This window comes from Panthera leo, chromosome C2, assembly GCF_018350215.1.
Source record: "Panthera leo isolate Ple1 chromosome C2, P.leo_Ple1_pat1.1, whole genome shotgun sequence".
NCBI lineage: Eukaryota > Metazoa > Chordata > Mammalia > Carnivora > Felidae > Panthera > Panthera leo.
In genome coordinates this window covers 100,959,199-100,971,535 of record NC_056687.1, presented here as the reverse complement: position 1 = coordinate 100,971,535, position 12,337 = coordinate 100,959,199, and the positions used below count along the sequence as shown (strand labels likewise).

At 32.2% G+C, this 12,337-nt stretch overlaps 1 non-coding gene across 1 annotated transcript; it reads left to right on the top strand.

Annotated features, from left to right (window-relative positions):
* Positions 1-4,787: 4,787 nt before the first annotated feature.
* LOC122198967 lies at positions 4,788-4,890 on the top strand. The gene has a single exon (XR_006193253.1). It is a non-coding gene; the product is annotated as a U6 spliceosomal RNA (small nuclear RNA).
* The last annotated feature ends 7,447 nt before the right edge of the window (positions 4,891-12,337 follow it).

The following is a 12,337-nucleotide window of genomic DNA, read 5'->3' as shown; positions in this document are numbered from 1 at the left end:
TAATTTCTATGAGTTAACAATGTAAATTCCTAAGGAATTTTGGAGCAGAAAATTAGATCCATGACAAATTCCAAAATCTGGATGATTGAAATGGGTTGATTGAAAGGAGGTAACTATGGATTCCTCCAGACCTGTGTTGTCCAATACTTTAGTTGTTAGCTACATCTAGCTATTTAAATTCAAGTTAGTTAAAATTAAACTAAATTACAAATTCAGTTCCTTAGTCACATCAGCCAGCATTTCAAGTGCTCAATAATCACATATGCTTAGTGGCTAAGATATTAGGCATCCCAGATACAGAAAATATCTATTGCAGAAAGTTCTTTTGGAATGAGCTGTTCTGAAGTATGATCCTAAGGAAAATTTTTCCTTATTGCTTGGTTGTAATGGCTCACAACTCCAAAAAGTAGCTGCGATGTTAATCTGAAAATTCCTGCCAGGTGGCTTTAAGCTATCCTTAAAGAGAGTAGTATTTTTAAATCATCTTGGTCCATTTTCAAGAAGTCTCAATATTGGCTAATCTTTCCCTATATATTTCCTACATTACATCATAATCTAGTATTATTTGTTTTAATTGGTCCAGGATCTACAATAAGTATTGTATTAAGAGTACATTTAACTGTAATTCTACTTTTAAATGATCTTCCCATGGAAGAGCTTAGAATCTATGACATGCATGAGATAAACCAACTTCTTTTGCATTGATTTCTTCAGGATCACTAATTCAGTTTATTTAATATATATTACTTGCTTTCCATATATGTTGCAATTTATAATTATTTTATTTCATTTTTTAATCATCTGTGTTATCATTAATACTGGAAACCTTCTTCTCTATCACTACAGTTACCATACATCACTAGAAATTTTATTTTTTATCACCTGAGTTATGATATAAGACTGTAAACATTCTTTCCCTATTACCTGACTTACTGTTTATGACTAGAAATCTTCTTTCCCTAGCATCTGAGTGCTAGAGAGGTTACATGACGTGAAACCTTTCTCTCAAACCTGACTTATCATTTACAAATGTAAACCGTTTTTCTTTTTACCATGTGAGTTATTATTTATGATGGAAATCTTCTGTAGCAGATGATTCACCACTTATGATTGGAAACCCTTTTTCCCCCATCATGTGAGTTATTATTTTTGGCTAGCAATCATCTTTCTCTATCACATGAGTTATCAAAAATAACTGGAAAAGTCCTCTGGGCGCTTGGGTGGCTCTGTTGTTTGAGTGTCCAACTCTTGATTTTGGCTCAGCTCATGATGCCAGGGTTGTGGGAATGAGCCCCATGTTGAGCTCCACACTGAGCGGGGAGCCTGCTTCAGATTCTCTCTCACCTTGTCTTGCTGCCCTTCTTCCCCTCCCCTCAAAATAAATAAATAAAAACAAACACTAAAAATAAGGAAAACTCTTTTCTCTATAACATGTCATCATTTATGATTAGAATCTTTCGCTATCACCTGGTTTGTTTATGACTGGAAACCTTTCTCTATATCCTGAGTTATCATTAATGTCTGAAAACCATTCTTTCTCTGGCACCTGATTTACCACTTATAACTGAAAACCTTCTTTATCCATCGTGTGAGTTATCAGTAATGACTGAAAACCTTTCTCTATCATCTGTATTACCATGTATGACTGGAAACATTATTTGTCACCTTACTTATCATTTATCATTGGAGACCTTTATTTCTCTATCTCCTGATTTATCATTTATGATTGGAAATCTTCTATTCTCCACCATCTGAGTTATCATGTATGACTGCGAGTTTTTCTGTCTCTATTATCTCATTATTGTTTATGATTGAGCATCTTCTTTCTGTTCCACCTGAGTTATAATCCATGACTGGGAAACATTCTTTCCTATCTTGTGTGTTATCATTCATGACTAGAAACTGGTCATTCTTAATCAGCAGAGTTATTATTTGTGATTGGAAATTACCTTTCTCAATAGCCTGAGTTACCATTTATGATGGAAATCTTTTTTGTCTATCATCTGACTTTTTTTATGAATGGAAACCTTCCCTTTCTATTAGCTGAGTTATAATTCGTGGCTGAAAATCTTTTGTTTTCTCTCACCTGAGTTCTCATTTATCACAGGAAACAGTCTCTATCTCTTGCATTATCAGTTATGACCTGAAACCACATTTTTCTATCACCTGTGTTGCATTTGTGACTGGAAACCATTTTTATATTGTTTGTGTTATTATTTATGAATGGAAAGCATTTTTTGCATCCCTTGGGTTATCATTTATGACTGGATATTAATGTATACCATATCTTCTCTATTTTTCTGATGATGCATATTTACACACACACACACACACAGTGGAATATTTTTCAAGCATGAAATAGAAGAAAATCCTGACATTTGCAGTAACCTTGAAGACATTATGCTATATCATTGATTTTTATCTCATTTTTAAATTTCTTTTTAGAGAGAGAGAGAGAATGAGTGGGGGAGAGAGGCAGCGAATCTCATTATCTCATATGAGGGAGAAAGAGAGAATCTCAAGCCGGCTCCATGCTTGGTGCAGAGCCCCACATGAAGCTCAATCCCACAACCATGGGATCATGACCTGAGCCAAAATCAAGAGTCAGATGCTCAACCGATTGAGCCACGCAGGCTCAATTTTTAAACATTTTTCAAACAACTTCATGAGGGGCAGCTGGGTGGCTCTGTTTTTGGGTGTCTGATTCTTGATTTCAGCTCAGGTCATGTTCTTGGAGTTTGTGGGTTTGGGCCCTGTGTCGGGCTCTGTGCTGACACTGCAGAGCCTGCTTGGGGTTCCCTCTCTCTTTGCCCCTCCTCTTGGTCTCTCTCTCTCTAAAAATAAATATAAAAAATAAAAACTTAAAAAAAACTACATGAAGTTAATCATAATGCCCATTACTTTTATATCAGTCATGCTTGCTTAGTTTCTCTGGTTATTTTCTATCTCACTTTTGACACTCCAAATTATTTTTCTGTCTAATGTATTTTCCAACTTTGGACAGTATTCTCACCTTTTTTTCTGTTGTGAGTATCCTCTACTTAAATATTTTGTCTCTTCCTTAATAGCGCTTAATTTTATTTATTATTAAGGGAATATTAAAATTATTTCAAATTAGAAAATAGTGTATAATGTGTCCTTATGTGTCCTCACCAAACTTTGGCAATTACCAACTCATGGTTAAAATTTCATCTGTATTCCTACCTACTTTTACCAACTTCCAAGATTCTTTGGAAGTAATTCAAAGACAAGGCACTAAGTATGACTTTATTTATATAACATTTTCAAAGGACAAAACTATAGAGATGGAAAACAGATTATTAGTTGCCATGCGACAGGAATAGAATAAAAGAGCTCTTCTGGGGTCATAGAACAGTTATGAACAGTTGATTTTGTGGTGGTTGAACAAATTGTTACATGGAATAAAATTGCTTAGAACTATACACAGTCACACACACAAATGCAGGTTAAAAACAGTCAAAACTGAATAAGGTCTGCTGTCTAGTTACCAATGTTCTACCAACATTATTTTTCTTAGTTTCAATTTTGTCCTGCAGTTACAAAAATGTCAACATTAGAGGAAGCTGGACATGCTGCATTATTTCTGACATTTCCTATGAGTTTATAATTATTTCAAAATAAAAACACTTTAAAATTAATTTTAATATAATTAAATTACTAAAACACTTAGGAATATATTGAACAAAATAAGTGAAAGACCTGTATATGCTAAACTATCAAATATTTCTGAGGACAAAAAGGGATTTAAATAATTGGAGAGATATATACCATGCTTATAGATTTGAAGGGTCAATATTATGAAAATGTCAATTCTCCCAAAATTAATCTATAGACAAAGTAATCACAGTCATAGTTCCATCAGAATTTCTTATAAAAATTGACATGCTGAATCTAAAATTTATGTGGAAGTACAAAGACCTAAAATAAACCCAATCTTAAAAAAAATCTCACTTCAAAACTGTTATAAAACTATAATAATAGTAATACTATAGCCATATTGACATGATGATAGAAAAAAATATCAAGGGAACAGATTAGATAGTCCAGAAATGTACCCACACATATTTGGTAAATTATTTTAGACAAGGTTGCCAAAGCTATTCAATAAAAAAGCCATATTAGGCTTTTCAACAAATATTTAGAATATTATTTATCCATTTGTGTAACAAAGAATATTAATCCCTACCTCACACCATGTACTAAACCTAATTTGTGATAGATCATACAACTAAACATACAAAGCAAAAATTATAAATCTCATAAAACACAGGACAATATCTTCATGACTTGGAGACAGGCAAATATTTCTTAGATAAGAGGCAAAAGCATCCTAAACAAATTTAAGGGGGGAAATATCAAATCAGACATCATTAAATTTAAAAAATGCTACTTACCACATAACACTTAAAAAATTAGTAGATAGGGGTGCCTGGGTGGCCCAGTTGCTAAAGCATCTGACTTCGGCTCAGGTCATGATCTCACAGTCTGTGAGTTCAAGTCCCATGTCGGGCTCTGTGCTGACAGCTTAGAGTCTGGAGTCTGCTTTGGATTCTGTGTCTCCCCCTCTCTGCCCCTGCCCTGCTCACACTCTGTCTCTGTCTCTCAGAAAGTGAATAAATGTTAATTTTTTTTAAATTAGTACATAAACCACAGCTAAAATAAATTATTTATAAAATTTATGTTTTACAAAAAAAAAATCAAATACATGAAAATCCCATGTGACAATAAAATGACAAGTAAACCAATAAATTAAAAAGGTCAAGTGCCTACTTTGGCAATACATATAATAAAATTGGAACAATATAGAGAAGATTAGCATGGCCCCTGTGTAAGGATGATATGCAAATTTGTGAAGCATTCCATATTGGAAAAAGATGAGCAAAACTCTTGAACAGACACTTCACAAAGGGAGATATAAAAAAAAAAAAAAAAAAAAAAAGAGAGAGAGAGAGGGAGAAAACCAGCTAAGAAAATGAGCATTTGTTATTAAAGAAATTCAGGTTAAAACCATGATAAAATTCCGCTATAGAACTAGAAGTTTGGCTGAAATTTAAAAGTATGGGACACCAAATGCTGCCAAGTAGGAAGAGTAATTGTAACTCTTACATGGTGGGTTTGTAAAATGATACAGTGCAATGGAAAGTTCTTTGGCAATGTATTATTAAGAGAAACATACAGCTGTTCTATGACATAAGTACCTATATGACATAACATTAATACGCCTAGATATTTATCCAAGAGAAATGAAAATATAAACCCACAGGAAATATGTAATTTTTTATATATAATATATGGTAACTAATATGGTAAAAAAATAACAAAGTGGTTGCCTTAGGTGTAAAAGTGTTGACTGGAAAGAGAATGAAGGAATTTTCTGAGATCATGATTATGTTCTATATCTAAATAGGGTCTGGTTACACAGGTGTATGCATTTGTCAAAACTCATCAAATTGTACAAATAAGATTTGTACATTTCACTGTACATTTAAACTAAAACCACTATTAAAATATTGAATTTCAGTTAGTTGGCTTCATGTAACTATGGTATCAGTCAATGATTCTGAAACTATTTTATGTATATATACTTTATATATACATATATATTCACACTTACCATATACGTGGACATTTCTATAAATATAGATGCCTCTCTATATATGGACATATAGATATACACAGAATGAGAGAGAGAGAGAGAGAGAGAGAGAGAGAGAGAGAGAAGAAAGAAAGAAAGAAAGAAAGAAAGAAAGAAAGAAAGAAAGAAAGAAAGAAAAAAGAGAGGAAGGAAGGAAGGAAGGAAGGAAGGAAGGATGGACCAGAAATGACACACCAGATGAAACATATCTAATTTTGTATGGAGCATTCTGGGAAGTCTTTCCTAATACGTGCCATTTGTATAAAGCCCTGGCAGAAGTTAAAGAATGAGAAAAGCATTAATCCAAAGGAAGTGTATTCTAGATCTGAGGAAAAACCACGGAAGTCAGTGGTGTGAGATGTCTGATATGTTAAAAGATCAGGAAGAAGGTCAGTGTGGAGGGAATATCATTGATAATTTCAGAATGTTAGTAGAATACAAAATAATATAAGGTCTTGTAGGTCTTTGTAAGAATTATTTGTTTTACTGTGAGGGAAATGGGGAGATACCATATAGGTTAAAGTGAAGGATTGATATGTGCTATGACTAGGCTGTAGAAGGACAATAGAGGAAACTACAATCCATTTCAGAGACGATGACAACTCAGTACAGGATGACAACTAAACAGAGCTGGTGAAAGTAGTTAAATTTTAGATCTTAGAAATTTAGATTCATAGATTTTAGAAATAAATACTAGGTATACAATTTAGGTTTTCGATATTTAGATTTAGGTAGATCTTTCACAAGATTCTTTCATTTAAGAGATGTCAGATTAGCATAGGAAATGTGTCTGGATTTTATGAGAGCAATCTAAGCAGGAGAAATATATTTGGGATCTATCAGTATGAGGTTATGTACAAAGCTATGAGTTTGAATGCAACCACCAACAAACCTGAAGGAGACCAAGATGGTATAAGAAGGTCAAGGCTGATCCCAGGGGCACTCCATGGTTTAGAGTTTGGGAGATGAGGAGGAATTTATAAAGGAGAATGAAAAGCACCAGATTGTGAGCTAGTAGTAGAAATAAGTAGGGTGATGTCCTAGAAGTAAGAAGACAGGGTTTCAAGCTAGAGGGAGAGATCGATTCTGTCAAAGATTGCTAGTAGTGAAGAAATGTGAAGACCAAAATTTTGTCATTGGAGGTTATTACTGACACTAACAAAAACAATTTTGGTTGGTAATGAAGTCAAAAGCCTAATTAGAGTGTCTATCAGAGATGACATACCAGGAGGAGCTTGTCTGATTTTGAAAGAAGATAACTTACTCAAAAGATAGTAGAAAGAAAGGATTATTTTTGAAGGAGGTATTAGGTCAGGATGGAAGAAATCACAGCTAATGAGAAAGATCAATTAAGGAAAAATGTTTTAAAAGGCATAAAAAGAAAGGGAAGCATTTCTGGGGCAATGTCTTTGAATAAGCAAGTTAGTTGGAGGTGCTAATGGGGAATATCATTAAAAACAAAATCTTCAGCCAACTAAGAAAACCTTTCCACAAAAGTAGAAGAGAAAGACAACAGCTTTATGATAGAGTGCCTACTCTAAACCAGAAAGAAATCTTACTCTTTTATATTACCAAGCAGATACAACCCCATGACATATGTGTTCTCACAATAAACAATAACTAACTAGTCCTTAAATAAGAAGACATGACAACACCATTTGTCACACATCATTCTTCCTAGATTTGCCTGATAATTGGGGTGGCCATCTGTATTTCCTAATTGGCTTTCTCCAAAGGAAAAATAATTTTCATATTTTTGTGAAAAGAGGTACACTGATGTAAGGCTTCTACCCTCCGACAGAAACTGGGAGATAGGGATGCTATTTAGATTATTACACTTCAAAGACATGGCTCCAGGTCCTTGAGAAAGGCATTATTGGGTCATACAGCTGGCAAGTAATTTATATAGCTTTTAAAAAGATTTACATACATTTTAAAGAGACAGAGAAAAAACTTACAAGTATTCTAAAGTAAGAGTTCTAAGAAAAAGTGGGGGGTGGAGTTCTTCCCTTACTTTTAAGAGGGAGAATTAAGCCTCTTATTTTTAATTTGTATTTACCCTTACACTACATATAAGAGGGGATACAGCCTTTATATAGGATCATTATTTCCAGAATGTATTGTGCAAAAAATAAAAAGGCCATAATTCTTATCCAAGACCATGGAAGTCAGATATGTTATAAAATATGAACGTTTTTGGATTATAGACAGGTAATACTGTGACATATACTTTAAGTATTAGGAAAAACCCCAGTAAAGTCTTAAGTAATACTCTGAAATCAAAACGATAATATGTCCATAGGGAACTATATGAATATTCATACTAATGAGAATAAAGAGAGTATAAATAGCTGTACATCAACTTGAGGTAAAGTTCTAATGCCAAATGAATTGATTAGGTCAGGCCAAGTCTCACAATCAGATGAGATATAAAAATCTCTTGGTTTCCACAGCCTTTTGACTTTGGCTTATAGATAAAAGACTTGCAATTTATAAGAGGAGTGGGATAGTGAATGAACAAAGGAAATGCAGGATGATTCATAAAAAGCATTAAAAGGGCTCATGTGAAGCCCTTTAAATTTAGAGGGACAATAGTCAATATGACTACATGTTTCTCTCCAATCACACTCATCTGTGTTAACATCTCAAAGAAAGCAGAAAGTTGGACCGAACCAGTCCTAGTTATTTCTAGGCAATTGTGAAAGAAGGCAAAGGGCTTGAGTATACCTGCAGGAGAATGATTATAATGATGTGGCCTGGACTTTCAAGTTAGATAAGTAGGGCAATAAGGTTCTGAGTGAGTGTGTACCACATGAGTAGGTGGGAGAAGTTGGACTAAAATCCCTGCGAGGTTCAACAGGCATAAGACCAGGCTTAGTATAGGTATTGAGATACCAAGAGATGGTGTACAGAGTGGGATTCAAAATTGAGATTATAGAGTTGCAGGTAAAAATGAGAAGATCCGTAGAAATTCCATTGGATTTAGTGAGGAAGTCAAGATGGAGAATAAGTTCATTGGAGGAGAGGAGCTTAATTAAAGAACACCTGCAAGGAAATTGAAATCATAATCATAATAGTAAGTAGGGCTGGAGAGAGAAACAGTAAATCAAAAGACAAAATATTCAGGGAATGAGGGGAATGACCCTCTGCAAATAAATGAATGAACTTTCTACCGTCCACATTTAAATTCTTTTTTTTTTTTTTTTTTTTTTTTTTTTTTTTTTTTTTTTTTTTGCTTTTCTTACATTTCTATTTTGGAAAGCTAAGATATTTCTATGTTTCTGATTGGTACAGTAGTAATTTGATTTTTACTGAAAATGAATTAATTTATCTTATTGTAAATTATTGTTTCATTAATATTATTAAACTAAGATAACATGTTTGAAGCTAGTAAAATTTATAAATCAAAGGAAAAATTTAAAGGATTTTAAAATTAAAATTAAACCTATTTTCATACATATATTCTAATCCAACATTTTAGTATTCAAAGTGATATAAATTATGCAATATATATAATTTAATTTATGAGTGTAGCATTTTCCAGGTGTTTAAAAAATGGATATTAAATATAAGTGTTCCTTTTTAAGTTTTAAACCACTGATAATGGGGACTGATCAAGAAAGTTTAATGAGCAAGAGTAATAAGTCAAATTTAGTTTTAGAAATCTCTGTAAATTATCAAGTTAGGTGATAAACTTTCCATTATATATACTTGGTACAGAAAGAAATGCTCGTTGTTTGTTTACTTCTTTTCTGAATGGGCTTGATGAAGGTAAGAAGCCAGATTAGATACTGAATCTTAGTTTTGTGATCCTTTTGTCAAATAGTTAAATTATTTACTTTTCTTTCTTATGGCAAGGATCCTCCACATGTAGTATTTCAAGCATTATATTGCCTAAAATTGTGGCATCAAGAAGTTACATTTCCTATCACAATGCAAATGTCATCAGACTTGCATGTTTGCATATTTTATGCCTCTTTAATAATGCATTCTTAAATTTGGTTTTAAGTTAAGGACAGTGTTTGCTTATTGATCATGATGCATTATCCACACCCTGGAAAGCACTCCGCAGTTTGCATCTTCTCAGTTAATCCTGAATAATTCAGGAAGTTATGTGAGTTGTATTTATTTTCATTAACTTTTTATCCATATATACCTGACAGATAGTGACATATAATATACTACATCTAGTTATGAGCATGGTACTATTATTTATCAGTTTCTAACCTTATCGTGGCTTTGGGACATATATATATTTTTAGGGCATGCTTAGAATTCTCCTAAAGCTATATTGTACCTCTTATCATATGTTTTATTACAGGACCCTTTTATGGTGATTGTTTGTTTCTTTACACAAGGTAAAATTATGTAAAATAATTTCTCTTATAATTGGCAAAAGATGCACCATTTCAGACAAATTAACGTTTTCCCCAATATGTTACATTGCTGTCACTTTTTTAAAAGGATGAAGTCAAATTTAAAAAATAGATATTTATTTGAATTTCAGTGGGGTTTCAATTTAAAAAAATTGAACAGAACTGAGGAGTATTTAAGCATAGTGTTATGGAAATAGTCAAGAAATGGCATTATACTTTTTAAAGTGACACACCAAGCCCCAGGTTATTGCATTGGAATTAAGTAGACAAACAAGGCTAACAACCCCAAGGGAAAGTGCCGCTGACCCATTTATTTAGTTAGAATCGCACACAGAGTAAGAGGGTGATTTAATTCTGGACCAAGTAAGTATTTCTTAATTTCTAAACTTAAACACGCATATAATTCAATGTGGCAAAAATGCATGTTATCTAACTTATACATTTTGAAACTCAAAAGTCCTCTCAATAATTTTTACTATTCTGGAACAAATAAAAATTATTGTGATGAAATATTAAAATAGAAGTTTAAAAACCATACGCTAGTATTTTGTCATGGTTTGAAATAAGTATAGAATAATAAGTATAGAATGCAGCATTAGGAGTAAATTTAAGTTGCTAACTTGTAATAAAAGAGAACTTTGATGAACAGCTATACTTTTTTCTGTTTGCATGTCCTTTTCTATTCTTATAGAACTACCTACAAACATAAAAGCAAAATGCTGAAAATGTTGGAAATAAATTTGAATTTTAATTATGATAGTAATGTCGTATCTGACTCTTTTTTTATCTGAAATGTTGAGAGATATTTACTCACTGCTAATTTCCAAAGTCAAGAGCCTCATTTTTCATTTATTTCTATTTAGCCGAAGAATCAGCAATATGCCATATTGTAACAGTACACCTTAATCATTGCCCTAAGTCTTTCATGAATGGTTTCAAGTTCTTTTCATCAACATCAATTTGTTCTGAATTTGTTCAGTGAAAAACAGAGTAAAACAAACAGAAAGACTAATGCTATAACTTGGAATCATTCTTAAATTTTGCAAAAGCAAAGTACACCTATGTCTACCGTCCTTTCCTACCTCTTCTTCCAAATTATTTATTAACTTCTCAGTATAGTATCGTGCATCCAAAATAATGTAAGAAGAAATATTGAGAAAAATGATCTTTTTCATTGATGTCATTGAATACATTAGTCTTATACCCACAAGTGAAATACAATCTAAGAGACCTGGCTTCCCTGCATTGCTTACTTTTTTTTTTTTTTTTTTTTTTTTTTTGATAGAATTGCATAGCCTGAAACCTCTAGAACCAAAATTATAAGAAAACATAGAATAATCCAAGTGCATTAAAATCAACTGATTGTTAATCTTTATTTATATATACCAGATGATTTATCTTCAGGTTTCAGATATTTTACATTAACAAGTTTTAAGAAGCACTTTTGCATATGAAGGAGAAAACTTTGCAAATTGAAAATAAAGATGAGTCAAAAATGTCTTATCAGGACAAAACTTTTTGTTCAGTATCATTTACATTCATAACTTGACCATAAGATTTTTAGAGGCTTTGTTTCTACTTTTGATTTTAGAAACTGCCATATAGGTAATTTTATGTTCTCAGTATATTATTAAAAGCAATGGGAAAACACCAAGAAACAAAATTTTAATTAATGACTTACAAATCCTGAGGACTTTACATTTGAGCTTTACTTACATATGACCAGCCTTACCAAAATAAAAACATGGAAAAATAAAGTGATCTACGTTAGCTCTAAAAGCTTGTAGATGGTTGAATCAAATGTGAACTGTTGACCTCAGTTTTCTGGCGATTTTTAAAATCATAATTCTTAATTTAACAATGGATATGTTTTTATTGTAATGATGCTAGAGTTTATTTATTTGACAAATGAGGAAATATCTAAATACCTAATTTCTAAGTGTAGATAAATATTTAACTTGCAAATTATTTTCTGAATGATAATTAGGAATATTTCCAGCTATGTGCTAAATGAGAGGTGTTTGATTATATATATAGAATACATATTTAAATACAAAATGTAATTGCAGTAAGGTAAAATACCCTCTTAAATTCTTATTTTGGTCATCAAATCCATACTAATCGTGTTATTAAAATTAATCAAATGATTCTTAAAATATAACAAAAACAAGTCCTTTAAAATCTTATTTCTATGTAGGTGTTCTTTCTGTTATTTAAAAATAAGAAATGTTTCATGAAAAAGTTACAAAATAAAAAATGGCATCTATATCTATCTGTGTGTGTGTGTGTGTGTGTGTGTGTGTGT